Source organism: Lagopus muta, chromosome 5 (assembly GCF_023343835.1).
Source record: "Lagopus muta isolate bLagMut1 chromosome 5, bLagMut1 primary, whole genome shotgun sequence".
Classification (NCBI taxonomy): domain Eukaryota; kingdom Metazoa; phylum Chordata; class Aves; order Galliformes; family Phasianidae; genus Lagopus; species Lagopus muta.
In genome coordinates this window covers 12,109,308-12,118,251 of record NC_064437.1, presented here as the reverse complement: position 1 = coordinate 12,118,251, position 8,944 = coordinate 12,109,308, and the positions used below count along the sequence as shown (strand labels likewise).

The 8,944-nt window shown below is 35.4% G+C and overlaps 1 long non-coding RNA gene across 2 annotated transcripts in view; it reads left to right on the top strand.

Annotated features, from left to right (window-relative positions):
• Window positions 1-4,735: 4,735 nt before the first annotated feature.
• LOC125693855 (uncharacterized) overlaps window positions 4,736-8,944 on the top strand; it is an 87,942-nt gene continuing 83,733 nt past the window's right edge. The window contains exon 1 of one of the 2 annotated variants that reach the window (XR_007377284.1): window positions 4,736-4,785. This is a non-coding gene — a long non-coding RNA (uncharacterized LOC125693855). Of the gene's footprint in view, window positions 4,786-7,936; window positions 7,994-8,944 lie in introns of those variants that run through there. The other variant, XR_007377283.1, reaches the window with a different exon arrangement.

Sequence of the window (8,944 nt, the reverse complement as noted above, 5' to 3'; positions counted from 1 at the left end):
GTTGCTAGCTTTAACTTAAGTCAGGTCAAGGTAGTTACTTGTGGAATTGGGAACAACTGCATTAAGTAGACGTGAAAGGTGCATTCAACAGCAAAAAATAGTTTGCTCAGATACATCTGAACCAAGTTCTGAAAGTTGCCTTAACTCATAATGTGAATCACTATTTATCGGCTCACAAGACAATGCATTTAATGTGTGTGACTGCAGAAGATAAGGCAGGACCATATCCACTTGTAATGAGACCAGCTCATTTAGCGGCATGGTCTATTAATGAAATAAAACTGGAATGAAACATGGAAAAACCACACCTTTTTTTCATTGCTGGAAATGTACTGATCCATTGCTTGCTTTATTCCAGTGATTACCATAAATTTCTTGATCACTATTTGTGTAATTACTGTCATTTGCTTGTATTTAAAAAGAATTAGCCCACATTGTTTCCAGAAAGCTATTAGCATTACTTAAAGAAAGTAGTTGCAGACTTAATTGTTGACGAATTTTCTTTTGTGATCAGTAGATATGATGATATTTCATAGCAGCCTATTCACTTAGTTATGCAACACAGAATAATGATTTTCCCAAATTCTTCTCTTCCTTTGAACTTCACTATTTCTTAGTGGCTTCTTTTTGGATGTAGTATTCTCAATGGTATTATCACTTCATGGTACATCTCTTGGAGCTATGGAAATGGGACATAAAGAGAAAACAAGTGTAACATGACTCCTGCTACAGTCAATTTGAAACTACTGATAATCTACAAAAGACACTCCCACTGGAAGACGGAATAAACAAGAGCTTCACAGATTTCCTGTAATATTTCTCCTATATTGTCTTCTGCAAGCCTGTCCCTTTCTTTGTAGGTAATCACAATAGGCTCACAGAATTCACAGAACGATTCTGGATTCTCAATAGGAAACGCTGATGCTTAAATCTGCCAGTTCCTTCCATTTAACTTTCATTTAGTAGAACTATGCTCTTGATGGCTATTATTACCACAAAATAAATGTTTATTTAGGAGTGAAAATTTCCCTCCCAGTGGCTGGTTTCATAAACTCTGTGTTTCAGCTCATCCACGCTATACCTTAACAGTGCTTTGTTTTCAGAAGTGACAAAACAAGCTTCCATTTTGGTGCAGTGTTACTAAACCTTGAGATTAAATATAGCAAGCCCACAAGCGGTTAAGTGGATATAAATCAAGTCAATGGAACTGCACCTGCTTATACCACCTTTGAATTTGGCAGAGTATAATTATTCCAAATATTACTGTAAAATCACACTTTACATGTATGTCCAAAAACAGATGTATACGGACGTAGGCTCTTTGGGTGGCTGATAGAATGAGCCCTCTTTAAGTGCTACAAGCATTTCATGTACAAATATTTTCTATGGTTAACCTCCTCAGACAGAATAATATTGCTGCAGCCAATATAAACATGTGAACTCACCAGTAAGTGTCAAAATGGGGACTGTGATGTGAAAATAAATAAATAAATAAATCCCAACTAAAAAAAAAGGTCTCAAACACCAAAATGCTGACATGTTTACCTTAGATAAGACCAATATACAGTGATGAAAAGAGTCGATATTAACTCCAGGAAGACTGAAATTTTTATTGCTTTCTAGAAATATTTTGTACCACTTTATAACTATTGTGAAGCAAACAACAGATAGGAAATCTGCAACTATGAATGGGGTAGCAAAGTATGGAGTTTAGTTTATTTCTTTCAGAACTTTCAGAGTTTTCATTCCCTACAACTCTGAAGCCTATTCTTTTTTTTCAGGCTCCTCCCAGGTTTTTGGGAGCAGAATTTCCTGGGGGACATGCCAGCAGTTGTCTCTGGATGCTAAGAGACGTCAGACACTGCTGCACATTTTTGGCATCATCCCTCTATTTTTCCTTTGCTACAGCTACATCAAATAGCATGTAATCAAAATATTCTTCAATTGTATGACGGAGCAGCTAAGTGCCTGCTTGTTCCAGTTTTCTCTGTCAGCTGGACACTTCTAAATGAATCACTCTTTCTCAATATGTGTTGCAAGATAAGAAGGGAAGCAACAGATACGTCAAAATGTTAGTTTGAATACAATATAGATGACCAGGTCCAGAACTCGTGCAGACAATTAGAGCTTCATTGCTACATTTTGATTTTAGTTGATGAGTATTTATCAGAAATTATCCAGATTACCCAGGGAGATCCCACTTCTTCATTTTACTATATTCACACATGAAAATCTCAAATTCTGGTAAAAAAAATATCTTTAAATACACGAACATGAAAAAAATAATGCTTGGAGAAGTACAGAATGCTGCTAACATCATCTTGTGTGGATTTATGTCTGTTTCGATGAATTGGGAAACATGTGGTACGTCAGCTAATTAAAATGCAAGCAAATAAATTGATTATAAAAGAAAGGATACAATGAAAAGGAAGTTGGTTATATGTATTATAATGCTGAAATAAATTTTAAAACTCTTAGATAAGGAAATGTTAAATATAGTCCTAAGAAAGAAGTAAAGGAGATTGTGTGAACATTTAGAAGATTTTTGGAAACATTTAGAAAATGACTGACGTAAAGATGACATCTTCATGCAAAGCTGGAATATGTGACTCTATCTAGAGGCCATGGTTAGAGATAGGGTTTTGGTTATACCAAATTCATAAGTCAATGATTACTAAAAGCACACAGATACATAGGTCACTTCAGAACTAATGTCTTTTTATTTCCCTGAAAACTACAATGGTTAGAAAGAACACAATAAGACTATTTAATAGAGCAAACTCCCAACTACGAACCACTATTTTTCAACACAGTCACTACCATTAGCTATTCATTTTCACCAGTGATGAACAAGATTATGCATGCTGTGCTCATAAATTTCTGCATCACTGCTGAAATGCAGCACCCACCACCTCACTGTGCTCACATCTATTGTTCAACTTCACAAACGTTCAGCAAGCACTAGTGAATATCAATGGGTCCATTTTTCCTGCATGGAGGGATTCAATGATATACCTTTGCTTCACCTGTCCTTCCACATCAGACGCCATTTTGTCAGACTGCCTCTCCGCTAACATCTGTCACAAAACATAAGAGGATAGTGGTGGGAAGGTTCAACCTCTACTGCCAAAATTTGACTCTGATTTCATAAGTCACCATAGTAAAATACAAAGCATTACTTTCAGAGCAGCCCTCAGGGAAAAACAAAAAGAAGAACAGAAGTAGGCAATTGAGGGATTTCTCTCCATGATCAGAGAGTGGTAAATGACAATCCATAATTGTGAAATTTATTTATTCTTTGTTCTGTACTATTATTCAAGATATTAAAAAGCAGCAATACAACAATATAAATTTAAAGAGTAATTAGTCTATTTTGATGGATAGACTCAAATAAATTTTGCATCAAAAAATCATTTTTACTTAATGTCAATACAAAAGAGAGAAAGGGTATAACGATATTTAAAGATGTTTAAAAGTCTGTCTGGCAGTTCAAAGTGGAATTGCTCAAGCTAATAAAAACATTAAGCTAAGGCTGCAGAAGAGTTTAGCAAAGTAGAAGATATATCTGCTCTAGAGTTTGCCATGAATATTAGTATTCTGCACTACCGGACAATATGAGACTGTGATAAATGAAGCAAAATTTGGAAAATCTCTGGATCTCTGGAATCTCGGTGTGAATCTCTGAGAATATAAAACAGTGCTGGTGCCAGAAGGAGACAGGCAAGTGCTGAGAGGAAGAATATGCTACAGTGTGTAAGGAAAAGACATATTAATTAAAGTCTTAGAAACTTAGTCTTATGTTTTTCACTTAAAGCAAATGAAATAGCTCTCAGAAAGATAATCAGATAAAAAGAATGGCACAAGAAAATTTTCTGTTAATCATTCAGATGATTAAGAGAAATGGAAAATAAAAGTAAAGTTCACAGGAATAAGTGTGATCAGCAATTAGTCTTTGCAGTGCAGAATCTTTACCTTGTCTGGCAGAGCCTGCACTATCCCAGGAAATTCTCTTAGCTTTACCTGACTTCATTTTAATACACTATATCTGCTCTAAAAGAACTACTATGTCACAAAAAATGACTTAATAGGCTCAAGCATTCCATCCCCACCAGCAATATCCATAGGTGGTCACATTTGTTCTCTTCCCAGCTCTCTATCATCAGCTTTAGGAAGAGCTGAGGCTTTACCAGTTGGCAGAATCAGTTATCCCCAAACCCTTTGGGCAGTAGGAGAAACTGAGCACCCCCCTTGCCAGATATGAAGGTTTTTCCACTTGTGTCCAAACATCCAGAAAACTTGTTAGCAACACTGCCAAACAAAATATACTTAGAAGCATTAACCTGAAGCTGAAAGTCTCAATAGCTATTACATTTAATGTGGATTTTGTTAATGTGTATTAGATACTAAATAAAATATCTGATTACATTCCAAGGAGGATGGACTCAGCCATATTACTATAATACATTAAGTAGACAAGATAATTTGAAGAGGTTATTATACAAGAAAACTCTTGTGAGAATAGCTATTGGCACATCAGTAAAGTCTTAGTTATATTACAGGGCATATGGGAACTGCTGAATCATGGCCTGAACCTCTGATTGATCACCTGAGGTGAGCAATGAGTCAGCCACGGGAGCACAGGTGAAGGCAATTCACCTGTGCTACTGGAAGGGGTGGAGCCTGGCTCCACCTCTCTAAGACATCATTTCAGAGCTGACTAGCAGTGAGAAAGGATGTCTTTTAGAGATCCCTCCTCTGGAGTTTTGCAGTGAGCCTAGGATGTAGGTAAGCTTTCTATCTATTCTCTTTTTCTTATTGTAATCTGCTCTACCAAACTCTCTTGTTTATTTCATAATTATCGTATCTTTATATTCATTGGCTATACACAGGGTATCAGAATTGGTATCAACTGGATATTGAAATTGAGTCTATTAGGTATTAATATAAGCATTTCTGCATAATTTGATGTACGTTATGACAGAAATAAAAGTACTTTTTATTTCACCTTTGATGTCCAATCAGCAAAGTCATGCTTCTAACCAATAAGGCCAAAACTGGGTGTAGTCATTTCCTATAGAAGGTTGCTGCACACCGATGATACTTTGAAATATACTTTTAGATGAAACAGATCTGAGAGAAAAAGTTGGATACAATTAAAGAACCTGGATATCTTTCTTTGCCATTTATTAGCTGTTCCAAAAGGAAATATTTCCTGACTAAGAGCCTGCAAATGAAACCATCCCAATTACAGGATGCCAGTTACATATAAAGGATGAAAGTGCCTAGTAATGAGCATGATGAATAGAAAGGGAACTTATTGATCTTTTTAATTTTTGTTCTTAAAAGATGTGAATTTTTGGTCAAATGAACTGTTTCACTTATCTGTATAATTTAATAAACTTATCTAACAGTCTATGTCTTATTTAAAAGGTGTTTTGTTTCGCATCACCTATTCAAACAAACAAAATCCCTGAATGCTATGGAAAGACCATATTTCCCTCAGTAGAAAGCAAAATATGTGTATTTATCTCAATATTGTGAAAGCCTGGAGGAACTTTACTCAAGTAACCCACTGCGCTAGGGATGTAAAGTGACACTTACTTGAGATAAGAGAATAACGATAAAGAATAAAAGTCTCTAGGAGGAAGAAAATACATGTGTGTTTCTCTGCTTAAAGTTTTTTGGGGAAAAAAAAATACTAAAATGTGAAGACTGACAGATAATATCTGCCTTTATAGTTATGGTTTCACCAGGACCAAATACAAATAGAAAAGAATGTAGAATTAGTCTAAAAAAAAACAAAACAAAACAACAAAAAAAAAAAAAACAAAAAAAAAACCTCAACGTTACTTTCCAGTAAAGACTGTTTTTCTGCACCTATAACAGGACAACTTCTGTTTGGATCAGCCAAATGCTACAGCCTGTATAACCAACAAAGTGACAATCTGTATTAGGAGTACTTTGGTTAAAATAAAAAGTGATCTGAGCCTTTAGCCAGCCTTCAAACCAAATTGAACTCAAACCTTTGACATTTCAGCTACACTGTCTTCTGCCTCATCCTACATTTCTCATGGTATAGTGGCAAGCTGAAATGCCCAGAGGTCTGATAGTCAAAAGGGCAGCAATAGGCACCTTGCCACTTCCTGCTGGACTATGGATTTGTCAGAGAAAGGAAGTTAGAATTGTAGGAAGGGGGCATTTTCTACTTCAAGGCATATATTATTGGTAAGGAGAGGGCAGGCCCTTTCTCCATGATTCACGATAACCTCCAAAGAGAGCATTGATGATAGATGACTGTCAAACTTCCCTGAAAGAATGCTGCTATGCCCTAAAGAAAGAATAATACCATGCTCACCCCAAATTCACAAAAACTTCATTTAGTTTGGATGTGATAAACCTCATAAAGATTAATCTAATAAGCATATCATAGTATTTTCTATATTCAATTAGATCTCACAGGAAGAAAATTGGTGAAATGTTGCACAGTAATTTCTCCAGGATTAAAAACATTTAGTCATTAAATTTCCTTTTTCAAATAAAACCACAATGTTTCTAGTTGGATCTAACAAAACAGAAATAGATCTGTAGCTTGCACTATTGTAGCTTTTTAAGCTCATGAGAAGTATGGACTGGGAAGATACCAGATATTCTGTGATTAAAAGTGTATTAATCATTTAGTGAAGATTATTGAATGATTCAAGATGAATTGTCTGTTTATATCATTGATGCCAGAATGATTAATTCAAATTTTCTGCTAGATATAAGAGAAGAGAATTAGAGATATAACTACACAACCTTCTTGAACCACAGTTAGCACATCAACAGCTGTTGCATCCTCTAGCTAAATAAGTGTGAAAAGGTTTGCGTGGAAAATTAAAGTACTTTAGTGATATCTGGGTTCTTTTCTCCACAACAGTAAAGTTTAAGTAAACTATGACATATGAAAAGACTGTAACATTTGTGATACACACAGATCATTTTCCTAAATGGAAGAATTTATAAGGTCCATATTTATTTGAAATACATGATTTTAGACAAAAAACATGGTTTTAGATGCTATTACAGAATTGTTAGGATGCTTGAATGTGAAAAAGGATAGCTTTTATCTTTATAAGAGTCTTGTATTTAACCACTAACAGGAAACTGTTCTTAACACCAGTGTCGTGTCAGCATACACCCACAGGAACAACTAGAAACTGAAGGCAGATCTGTAAGAAATGTCTCTTCCTACATGTTGATTAAGTTCAGATTCAAAGGCTTTTTCTCATGCTTCCCAAAAAAGAATTTAGAACGAAGTGGCAGCTAAAATATGTGACAAAAAGTCAAAATCTGAATTTTGCTTCTATCATCAATCTTCTTGTGCATGTAAAAGCAAAAAGTTTAACAATTAGTGTCTCTTTCCAATAACCTCTAACATGAAGTTTGTAAAGTACTTGATGCACAAAAATAACTTGCTGATACATGTAAAAGATTTCAAAACTTCAGCAAGAAGCCCTTGTAGATGTACAAAACATTGGTAGCAATGTGAAATATTATGGAGAAAGACACCTTTCCCTAGTGAAGTGGCAAAATTTCTGATCATTAAATACACTAACATTTTCTTCTATGAGGATTAGACTCATTAGAAAAATTATAGCCTTGTTATTATAAACACAATGTAAACTTATGAACTTTACCTTTTACATACATTGCGATGTTTTCATTCAGAAAGTTTAATATTCTTACTGAAGTAAGAAGTAAAAATTAACCCGAAGACATGACTACTTGTATAGAAACCATTAGATTACAGCCTAAACCAGTAACTGAGCACCTGGTGAAGGGACGTGGCCTGATCAGGGAACACAGATGTGAGCTATTCACACGTGCACTGGAAGATATAGACCCAGGGTCCACCCCCCAATCCCATTTAAGGGCTGGCAGCCAAAAGGAAAGAATCTCTACTTAGAGATTGCCTCCTGTCAGAGTTTCTAGGAAGTCCTGATCCTTGGGAAGGGTAAGCTGTTCCTTTTTTATTACTGAATTGTCTCTGCTGCCTTTCTTGGGTGATCTGGAACTAGTTAAAGGTCTCTGTATCAACTGCCTCCTATTCTTACACTGTTGAAAATAACGTTTTGTGTTATTGCTTTTCTGTATTTTCTTCTGGATTGCATTTTTCCTTTTGAAATGCAGTTATTAATAATTGTAATTTATTGATCAAATAAGTGTTGATTTATTTCTGAAACTTAGTTTATTTCATATTTGCGCTAGCATTAAACGAAATAACAGGATACTATTGGTGTTACTGAAAGCAAAATGTAAGATTATGTCCCCTTATTATCTGGAGCAGCCATGCGTATTAAGTTTCAACTAGTCCTGTATAGCAAGTCATATATTAAATCTGACACGCAGTCCAGTTCCAAAAGAAAGTAAGTTACTTCAGTCTTACCTCCTAAAGAACAATGGTCTGCGTTATCATAGTATCTGTTTGCCTGTACATCCACCTAACTGCCTATATCTCCACTTTATTCCACTCAAAAATTTTTTGACCCACTTTAGCTTTTTCACAATATCAGGTGACCATGAAAAAGGGAGGGAGAGCTGCTCAATAAGCTTCACGATTGCCCCAAACAGGGTGAGAGTGGTGTCACACAGTAGTAGATGCTATGTTACCTGGCTGGAAGACAGAAAGATCTGTTCTGTTTTTGCTCTTTCTGGTTAGCTTTCCTAACCACAATACTCAAACCAGTAAGAAATGACTCAACTAACTCAGGTGTTTGAGGCATTCTTTTTCCTCACTTTCTTTCAGCTCTCCTTCTAGGTGCAGATATGCCAACTTCTCTAGCTCTCTGATGTTCATAGTAACTTAGAATTAATATGGGGAAGTAATAAATACATATTTTAAATCTTAATATCTAAGACACTGTAGAGGCACTATTACACTAAGTATTACCCTTACTGACATAAA